Source organism: Saccostrea cucullata, unplaced genomic scaffold (assembly GCF_032062105.1).
Source record: "Saccostrea cucullata isolate Sc308-1 unplaced genomic scaffold, CSIRO_AGI_Scuc_v1 ctg19257, whole genome shotgun sequence".
Lineage (NCBI taxonomy): Eukaryota > Metazoa > Mollusca > Bivalvia > Ostreida > Ostreidae > Saccostrea > Saccostrea cuccullata.
The window spans coordinates 1-9,565 of NW_026939821.1; the positions used below are offsets into that span (position 1 = coordinate 1).

The 9,565-nt window shown below is 31.8% G+C and overlaps 1 long non-coding RNA gene across 1 annotated transcript; it reads right to left on the reverse strand.

Annotated features, from left to right (window-relative positions):
- Window positions 1-126: 126 nt before the first annotated feature.
- LOC134254060 (uncharacterized) lies at window positions 127-6,577 on the reverse strand. Its single transcript, XR_009989244.1, has 3 exons — window positions 6,453-6,577; window positions 5,376-5,886; window positions 127-253 (listed from the first exon to the last, which is right to left on the reverse strand). It is a non-coding gene; the product is annotated as an uncharacterized LOC134254060 (long non-coding RNA).
- Between the last annotated feature and the right edge of the window lie 2,988 nt (window positions 6,578-9,565).

Consider the following 9,565-nt stretch of genomic DNA (forward strand, 5'->3'; position numbering starts at 1 on the left):
AAGGTCTGGAAGTTTTAGAATCCTAGGTAGGATTTGTAAATCCGTTAAGGGACCCTTTTTCAAAGATTTCTTTCTATTAAACTTGATTTGAAAAAATAAACGGAAAGCAAACAATTATGAACTTACAAAGGGAGCTGGGGTTTCCAGGTTCCTGGTTATCCTTTCTGAGTGAGAGACTAAGCGTAATAGCCAGAACAACTACTACACCAAGAACGGCAGCAGCTATCAGCCCAACTACCTTTCTGCTCATTGCCTAGAAAACATCATGCAAAACCATTTTTAGGCAAAAGTAAAAAGTTCATTTTTTTCTACATTTTTACTTAACTGGCTTCTCTCCTTCCATGCTTATACCTGCAAATATCACTATGATATCATTGACAAACCTGTTGAACACCAGTCTCTATTTAATTAAAAGAAAAGTTTATTAAAAAATCTCAGTGTTACATTTAACAAATATTTTTTTCGCTTTTTAATTCGCCCTATCAGTTTCTCTGCTTGGGTCTACATGCCTTAGATTCAGTTTAAGATATTTTTGCCATTGTAATGTTTGTTTTGCCCTTTTTTTTAATTTTCATGAATATGATGAAAATGTTAGATAACAAACAATGAAAACTCAAAAAATTCTTTAAACAATACAATTTTTGAAGATGACATAAACACTGAATATTGGATATTTCAAAGCTGGGATCAGGTGCCTTAGAGAGGTTTGAAATCGACAGGTCATACCCGCCGCCAACCCTTTTGTTACTTTTCATAGTCAAATTCAGTATTAAACAGAAGCCTAAAAATTGGTATAAAACAGGGTAGCCACAATACTACCGAGTTATATTTGCTTACAAGGTCATTTAAACGACCATAGAATTTACGCAATGTTGACTTCCAAAGGGATGTTGAAATCCCGTAACATCAAGTTAACGCTTAGTATTATGCCTGTGTTTAAAACTATCATTCTCGGAGCATGAAGATGATTGCGGAGCATCATGAAATATATGGAGTTAGAGCAGTATTCAAGCTCTAAAGTCCATTAAACAATCCCAAATAGGAGCAGAGTAAAAGCGGACCTCCAAAACATCCAAGGTGGGATCAGGCGCCATAGAGGAGTGAGCATTCCCTTGAAGACCGGTAATTTCATAAATAAGGAAAGTTTACTTTTGAAAAGTTGAAGCCATCTCTTTTGTCATACAATTTATTTGTTAGTTAATCCATTTCTTCTATATAATGCAAATATGAAATAATTGCAACAGACTATTTTGTGTCTTTTATTTCAAGTTCACTGGGTATGTATCAAATTGATAAATGAATGAAAATAGCTATTGTAAATTCATCGTCGATGTAACTAAATGTTGAGTTGGATGCCACGCGAAGTGTTTTTTTTTCTTCTCAAGTAGAAGTTCACGAATAAATTTTGCTTCATTTAAATTTAAAAACATGTCGGCTAGTAAAGGAGCCCAATTAGTCTCCGAGGCATTTCCAACACATTGTTGGCAGGCGTTGTCTCCAAAGACCCTCAGAGTACCGCTTGTGAAAAATCAGATTTTTTTCGAAATTATTTTGTTATAACAAATCACAATATTTGAAAATTTCTAAGTGCTAAGACGGTCGGCAAAAGCACACCTTTTAATTATTTGTCTTCATAGACCATGTTTGTCAATTTTTTCAAAGTGTGGTCCTTTGAATATCATTGTTTCCTACGTATAGGAAAAAAATTCAAAACACTATTTTTCATATTGCACCTTGGAGACTGTCACATATATATACAACAGTACATTCTGGGGGGGGGGCAAAATAATGCAGACAAAAGCTTCCTGTAATGGACTTTATTAATCTCTTTTATTTTCAAGGTTCGCTAAATCCAATCGTATGGTTCACTCTGAAATTGAAAAAAGACGCCTATCATTTCTGAAATCTATTTCAGATTTCCTATATCCTTTTTTGATGTCATAAAAGACCGTTTCCTCTTCATAACATCAATATTCAACTACTTTACAGCTTTAATTACCAAATGAAAAGGGTTATTTTAAATAGAGCCATTTATATTTTGCTGTGCATTTTACGAACGATTTAGTAAATATCAGTTATTAGTTGTATTTAGATCTTGCTTAAAAGATTTGTTGCTTATTTTTGTATTTATGAATTCAAACGTATTTTGTGTCCTTATTAAGTAAACCGGTCACGGTCGCCTATTGCAATTTTGCGAGTAGCACTTACTTTCGACATTTAAACCTGTATCATGTACAAAGGTACAGAATTGATAATAGATAGGTAAGAGACATGTGCGTAGACCGGGAGTTGGTGGTAACGTGGTTGTCAATCTCTTCAAGAACAAATCATTTGTGCATTAAAATAACAAGTTGTTTTCGTTTAATTGAATGTTGAGCTAAACATTTATATTGTAAAAGAGCTTCCGTACATTGTCTTAGTGTAAAAGTAAACCGTCAACTGTAAAAGTAAGCGCTCCTCGCAAAAGTCCAATACTGGTAGATTAAGTCGTTTGATCTGATATAAGTAGGCCCGGTTTCGATTCGCCGCGCTGTGAAAACCATTCCTTGACGTAAACATGGGTAGTGAATGCTCGGTGTTCCCATTTTTTCCACAATTTTTCATGTTTGCTTATCTGTGTCTACACCGCTTTTCCGTGAATTTTACTATAGGTTCAACGTCATTTCCTTTCTTGAAACTTTTGTGAGTTTTGAATAATCACGGTTAGCACGTAACATCAAACAGTTGCCGATGTATACGTAAGGGCTAAAAGCCAAAAACTGTCCGATATTAGACGTTTCAAGACGCTACATATATGTAGCACCAAGGAAAATCTAATTAAAAATATCTGACAAAATGGTCAGGTTGAGGCTTATTACGTAGTTAGAACATTTCTCCAATGTCGAACACTCCCATTGTACACTTAAGGACAGATGATACAAACAAATAATGGGTGCCTGGATTGGTATACATTTTTGGGCCTTATTTTGTTGAAAATGATGTAAATAATATATTTCTAGAATATATAGAGAAATTGTGAATCTTCTATTATGTTCAAATGTCTGCCTCTCTGAAACCACCCTTATTAATCTATGCAAATATTTTTCACTTCAAATTCCATTTTTGTAAAAATTTAAAAACTACGCGGTGAAACTTGTTCATTTTATTCATTAAAGCATGACTGAAGTCGTTATTTTCATTTTTTTTTAACCAAAGTTTGTTTGTATCATCTGTCTTCAATAGACACTTACATATAAACTGACGTCGTTCTGCTTTAGTGACTGTATCTGGGACTATCAATTAAGTTTTTTTTTTAAACTTACCACTGTCGAATCACTGTTTCATATTGAAATTTGACATCTTACTTGAACTCATGGCTCCCTTTTCATTAATATCCAAACAACCAATATGAATTTGAAGTACCACATCGATAAGTCATTAAAATCAAACAAAGATACATAGTGGGTTCTAGTAAATTTTCTACAAGCCTTTTTCCTTTACTCCTAACAAAGATATTTACAGTAGTGAAGAAGCAATTTCAAGAGCATTGTTCAACAATATATTCGAAAAGTCGTTTAAATTAGATGCAGAAACTTGAAAATTCCAAGGACATTAGAACAGTTAAAATCACCACATTTTACTAGAATCAACAGCATAAAAGCTTACGACTTTTTAACTTTATATACAATTCCAGGCTTGCTGACATCCTTTGCTGTTTTTTCAATAAAAATGAAACTTGCAAATTTACACGCCTTGTCATTGGTCAATTGCAAAATTCCTTTGTTAAAAAGCATATTCTGATTGTACATATAAATGTATATATCGTTAGTACTCTGAAATTATCAAAATGATCCTTGAATTTCTAATTGACAATATCTATGTTTTCTAACATACCAGATCTTTAAAAAATTCATTTGAAATTCCAAAGGGTATCAATTGCGCTCCGTTATTAGCAGATCTATTTTTTGTATTCATATGAAACGGAATTTGTTCAAAATCTTTTACATAGAAAGAAAAAAAAAAAACACTTGCTATGGCCTTCAACTCGACATTTAGATATATCGATGATGCATTGTCAATTAATAATAGTTATATTAATTTTATGTCAATATGATATATCCCGGTGAACATGAGTATTACTACAGAGCATTACTCATCTGTTTCATATTTGGATCCCTTATTAGAAACAAAAGACGTTAATGGTTATCTAAGCTTACCTGAGCTTTATGATAAACGTGATGACTAAGTTTTCAATCGTCAACTTCCCTTACTTATGCCGCAATACTGTATACAGGGTTATTTTTCCCCTCTTTATTTTCGCCCTTTCACACTTCCAAACATTTATATTTGGCCCGTTTTAATTTTGCATAGTCGCAGTTTTGTTGCAGAAATTAAACTGTATTCTTTGAATTCGTCCCTTTTCAAATTAGCCTATCCAAGATTAGGATGAAAGGGGAGAAAATTTCCCTGCATACAGTTTACCTGTGTCACCAGCATACGGATTTTACATCTCTCAGATGATGCAATATGGAAAAGCATTTTCTACATGTGAACATTTTCTAAACGAGGTAAGTTATGAAAAAAACGTTGATGAAGCAAGAGCGTCATCAGGCCCGTTCATTGTCTTCTTTTAGTAAGTTCTAAATGTTTTATTCTATGATCGAAACGATGACCTTGTCGTCAAATACAATTTATCATAAAGTCAAACACTGAATGACATGTTTTAACTCTTCCAAGGCACCTGATTCTACTTCTGATGCTTTGGAGGTCTGTGTTTGCTATGCTCCTATTTTGTATTGTTTTTATGGACTTTTGAGATCGGATACTGTTTGTTATTTCCACATATCTCATTAAAGTTTTATTTCTTTTTATTAGTCCTCTTGATTTTCGTCATCTTTTCTTTTAAATTTTTCTAGATATAGAGATGAATTTTAGTATGTAAGTCTATGGTGATGAGTCATATGCAAATTAGTATGTCTGTTTACATCAATGATTTTGAAGGAAATTGCGACATTTTCAATAAAAAAAATGCATAATTTTTTAAACAATTAGAAATGATAGGCTGCATTGTAGAATTTACCTTGATGAGGTATAAATAAAGTTTGCAATTCATTTGGCTTCTTTGCGTGATTTTGAATGAATTTGGAACTTTCAAATTTTTACCAGATTCCATTCGCCAATAACTCAGTACTCACAGTATACTAAGTACTTCTTTTCTTCCGTTCAATTTTTTATATATTATTACTTATGACATTATTTTTTATATTTTTTTTTATATCGTTATAAGGTTGCAAAACTTGAATTATTACTGATATGTAAAGCAAATTATTTGTAAGATTTTTTTTTTATTAATTAAATTCAATAGTATTTCAGTATTGCTCGTAATCAAACTTTACCTTCATCGTGCAAATGAATCCAATCTCCTGTCGTGACACTCTGCAAATTCTTACAGTGACACTACCCAGGGCCTGCTCTCCTTACAATACCCAATGTCATACAGTCCACCTTTTAATAACGAGGTTTTTTTTGTGGGCGTTTCATATGCAAATTAACAAATACGAATAACTACAAAAGTTAATAATGTACTTTTGTAACAAAAAGATGCTTATGTGAAAAAAAAGATCTAGGGTAAAGTGGGATTCTAAAATAAAAAAATTTCTTCTGCCTGAAAACGGCAAAATAATTTGGAAACAGAAATTGTTTAAGGGATGGGACCTGGGCAAGCTTGTTTCGGATGCTTTCTCTTGAAAAAGGGATTTATTTATAAAATCAATACACCGTATTATCCGAGGTCCCGTGTCGCAGTAGATGCTGGCACGAAAAAGACCACTCCCTGCTCAATGGTCCTGAATGGCAAGTATAGGACAAACTTTGCAGCTGTCCATCGGTAAGTGGTGGCGTCTCCATCTGAGTGAAAAATTAAAATTATCGAGAGGGACGTTCAACAATATACAATCAAGCAATTAATCAAAATCATTAGCACCAAACCTTGTGATTTTTACACACATCCTGACAATAAATAATCAACTAAACACTGTGTTATCAAAGACGACTGATTTGTCAAAAAACGGAATTCATGAATTAGAATATTTTGTCATAATCATCTGCAAACTAGTCTGTCAAAAAAAATGACTACACATAAGAACTCTAGTTATATCTCAAAAGATTCCCAGTTTTTTATTAGCAATTTTTTTGTGGTCTATAAATAATCTATTGGAATTTCCATGCGTACTGACAGATTCATCTAATGCACCAAGGAAGAAAGTTATAATTATTTGCTTTATCATAAAGCATATGGTTTGGTGTTATACAAATCAAAATGTATGCATGCTATTCATCACAATCAAAGGACGCATAAACAACCCAGAACATGATTTAAGGGTGCTGTGTTAGCTTTCAAAATATATCCTTTGTTCATTTTTTTTTCTTTTTAAAAAAATGTCTAAATCCTTGTGCTAATTAAGTACAGGTACCTTGGAATTTTAGCCTCCCATTCCAGTTTTCGAAAAAAGGTATTTACAACCGGGCTCATTTTCATGTACTATAAGATTTTTTTTACAGCTAGCAGAAATAGTTCCCAACCTGAAACCAAGTATCACAAAAGAAAAGAATCAAATGTCTTCAGGTTTTTAAACGTGTTGATTGGCATTTAAATAGAAAAAAATTCAAGGAAAATAAAACGAAAAAAAATGAACGAAAAACTAGGTCGAATAAGTACATACATATTTGAGGGTGTCTGTATACTGCATTCCCTTTTTGGCTAATTTCTTCTTATACATCATTTTATATTTTAGAATAACAGAAAAATCAATCCTCATTGAATATGAATAACCTGAAATTAGAAGAAATATTTGACAGCTTCCCTCCAAATGACCTCTGCTAAGAGGTAAGTAGCATTTTAGGTGTATTTTAAGTTCTAAGTATATGCATTTTTCTTTTATTTCTTGTAAAATAGGGAATTTCAGAGAATTAAGGCATCTATTTCCCTCCCGTTACTTAACCGTACAAGTATGAAGCAGAAAAAATTAATTTTATTTGTAATCAATAAAATAAAGGACATATCTGTTATCACAACATGTCGAAATCATTTAAGTCCTTCTTAAATAATTACGACATAATTTTTCCAATAACCAGTGCAGTATTGCGAACAATTAGATTCATATTGTTTCCTAATTGTTTTACTCGTATACTGCTTTGTAACAAATAAAACAGAACATAAAGTTCACAAAATGTTAAGTTACATTTTACACTTTCTTACCCCAGGCTTAAGAATAAACATTTTTCTTGTATTTCTTAAAAAGTACATGGAATTAAAGTAAAATAAGGGTTGTCATTTCTTCGTCAAAGTTAACCGTACACATTTAAATTAAAATATTTTACTTAAATGTGTTTTCCAAGAAAAATAGGGCAATCAAGTAGTCACGACAAGTCGAAAACACTAAAGTCATTCACTTTTTGTCGCAACTTGATAATTCAATAAACCAAGAGTTGCGAACTATTTAAAACATGATATATTTTGTAAGTACAATTTGAAACATGTTATTTTATTGTAATTCTGTATGATTCTTTAAATTAGGTTGCATATAGTCTGTCACTTCATATACATTTTATAACAATGTAAAATATATTGGGTTATTTGCACAAAGTTTGACTTTATATCCTACATCTTTCATTATTATGGCAAGTTATATCATTACAGTGTGTTTCTAAGCTTAAAAATATGATAATCTGTAAACAGGTATAAATAAAAATATTTAAGTTCTATACGCAATCAACAGAAATAAGTACAAATCAGGTGTCGTGACATGTCGAAATCAATAAAGCCATTCTTCAAAGGTTGCGACATCATTTTTCGACTAACCAAGTATTGCGAACAATTTGAAACATGATATATTATTGTCGTAGAAATTTGCTTGATCAAATTAATAATATGCAAAGTAGTTATCAATCAGATGCTTCCTAGTGTGTTGGCTATGTAACATTTAACGTGGTAGTGACCAAGACAAAGACGAAGACTCAGCGTCTTTGGGGGACTATAAATACCGGCGAGTGCTGAAGCTCGTGGTTAGTCTACCAGTAGCAGTTGACCAGTGCACATCGTGAAAAAAAGGTAAGGAATTTATTGTGATTCATTTGAGGGTGTCTGTATACTGCATTCCCTTTTTGGCTAATTTCTTCTTATACATCATTTTATATTTTAGAATAACAGAAAAATCAATCCTCATTGAATATGAATAACCTGAAATTAGAAGAAATATTTGACAGCTTCCCTCCAAATGACCTCTGCTAAGAGGTAAGTAGCATTTTAGGTGTTTTTTAAGTTCCAACTATATACATTTTTCTTGTATTTCTTGTAAAACAGGGAATTACAGAGAAATAAGGCTTCAATTTCCTTTCCCTTACTTAACCGTAGAAGTATGAAGCAGAAAAAATTAATTTTATACGCAATCAATAAAATTAAGGACATATCTGATATCGTGACATGTCGAAATCATTTAAGTCCTTCTTAAATAATTATGACATTTTTTTTTTTCGAATAACCAAGTATTGAAAACAATTAGAAACATATTGTTTTCTATTTATTTTACTCGTAGACGACTTTGTAACAAATACAACAGTACATAAAGTTCACCAAATGTTAAGTTATATTTTACACTTTCTAACCCCAGGGATAAGAATTTACATTTTTCTTGTATTTCTTAAAAAATGTATGGAATTAAAGTAAAATAAGGGTTGTCATTTCTTCGTCAAAGTTAACTGTACACATTTAAATTAAAATATTTTACTTAAATGTGTTTTCCAAGAAAAATAGGGCAATCAAGTAGTCACGACAAGTCGAAAACACTAAAGTCATTCACTTTTTGTCGCAACTTGATAATTCAATAAACCAAGTGTTGCGAACTATTTAAAACATGATATGTTTTTTAAGTACAATTTGAAACATGTTATTTTATGGTAATTCTGTACATATTTTTTATTTTAGGTTGCATATAGTCTGTCACTTCATATACATTCTATAACAACTTAAAATATATAGGGTTATTTGCACAAAGTTTGACTTTATATCCTACATCTTTCATTATAATGGCAAGTTATATCATTACAGAGTGTTTCTAAGCTTAAGAACATGATAAACTGTAAAAGAAAAAAAAATATAAATATTGACGTTTTATAATGTTTTTTTTATCATTCCTAAAGTTCCTTTCACCATTGGTATGAAAAACGTAAGTCAGCATTTGACTCATTGATAAATTGTATTTCCTGACAATGTCATTGTATCAACTATAGAACTTTCGAAATGATGACTTTAAACGAGACTGCTGTTGTTTCATCAACTTGCTTGTCAATAATTTACAAAGTTTTAGAAATTGTTCATATGTAGATCATGCTCTTGCGTGTCGAATCAACTGAGATATATACACTCCGTATGCAGGTGACGAAGGTATATTGCTGCATAAGTAAGGGAGGTTGACGATAGAAAAGTTAGTCGTCACGTTTATCATCTAATTTGGTTCTAACGTTACCATTAACGTCTTTTTCAAGTAAAACATCCAAGTATGAAACAGATGTGTCAGGCTCTATGTTA